We start from the raw sequence: 1534 nt of genomic DNA on the forward strand, positions 1-1534 counted from the left end.
CATCCCAAACTGACATGTGATGCATCATTCTAGATAGTAAATTCCTTCCCAGACTCTGGCTGTATTAAGATAGGGGACTCCGTCAGAACCTTCTTAAGTTTCTCAAAACTCTCTTGCTGCTTACCAGTTTAGACAAATGGTACCCCTTCACGCAACAATTTAGTCAGAGGTGCAGCAACCAACGAAAACCCCTCAACAAAACGTCTATAATACCATGTCAGACCTAGAAAACTTTGAATCTCAAATACCGTCTTAGGCGGCTTCCAATTCAGAACAACTTCAATTTTCTGAGGATCAACTCTAATCCCCTCAGTAGATACCACATGGCCCAGAAATGTTACTTCACGTAACCAAAACTCACATTTACTGAACTTGGTCTACAGTTGTTTCTTTCGCAGAATTTGTAAAACCACTTTGAGATGTGCGCGATGTTCATCATCAGTTCTCGAATACACCAAGATGTCATCTATAAAAACCACTACGAACCGATCCAAATAAGGTTGAAACACTCGATTCATCGGATTCATAAAAGCTGCCGGTGCATTTGTCAGTCCAAATTTCATGACTAGGAACTCGTAGTGACTATAGCAAGCCCTAAACGCTATCTTGTGCACATCAGCCTCTTTGACTTTCAGTTGATGATACCAAGATCGAAGCTCCTCGAAACTGATCGAATAGATCATCAATCCTCGGTAGGGGGTACATGTTCTTAATAGTCAATTTATTAAGTTGTCGGTATTCGATGCACATACGCATGGATCCATTCTTCTTTTTCACAAATAAAACTGGTGCTCCCCATAGAGACACAGTAGGGCGAATGAACGCTCTACTCAGTAACTCTTGAATCTGAGCCTTAAGCTCTACTAGCTCATTCGGTGCCATTCTATAAGGAGCGATGGACACCGGAGCTGTACCCAGTAGGAGCTCAATCCTAAATTCAACTTCACGGTTTGGAGACAGTCCAGGTAGTTCATCGGGGAAAAAATCTAGAAAATCCTTGACTGTTTTGATATCCTTAACAGACGGAGCCTCTGAATCAACACCATTAATGTAGGGTACATACGCATCACAACCCTTACGAACCAACTTCTCGGCCCTTAGCACAGAAATCACATTTGACAGATAATTTCGACGCTCCCCTATTAGCACAACTTCATCCCCCTCCACAGTTTTTAGTACCACCCGTTTAGTAGCATAGCCCAAATTCACTTGATGCCCAGCCAGTCCATGCCCAGTATTAAGTCGAATTCTCCAAAAGGAAGTTCCATTAAGTCCGCCAAAAAGATGGTTCCTTGAACCTCCAACAGTACATCTCTAAACAATCTGTTCACCTTAACTAACTGCCTTAAAGGACTCAACATAGTAATTTCACTCATAGTGGTTTCAACCATTATACCCAAAGTCTCAGACACCGAGCATGCTATATATGAATGCGTAGACCCAACATTAATCAGTGCAGTATAGGGTACATTATAGATAAAGAATATACCAGTAATAACATCTGGGGCGTCTCCGTCCTCTCGGTGACGTGCAG

This window comes from Gossypium hirsutum, chromosome D09 (assembly GCF_007990345.1).
Source record: "Gossypium hirsutum isolate 1008001.06 chromosome D09, Gossypium_hirsutum_v2.1, whole genome shotgun sequence".
NCBI lineage: Eukaryota > Viridiplantae > Streptophyta > Magnoliopsida > Malvales > Malvaceae > Gossypium > Gossypium hirsutum.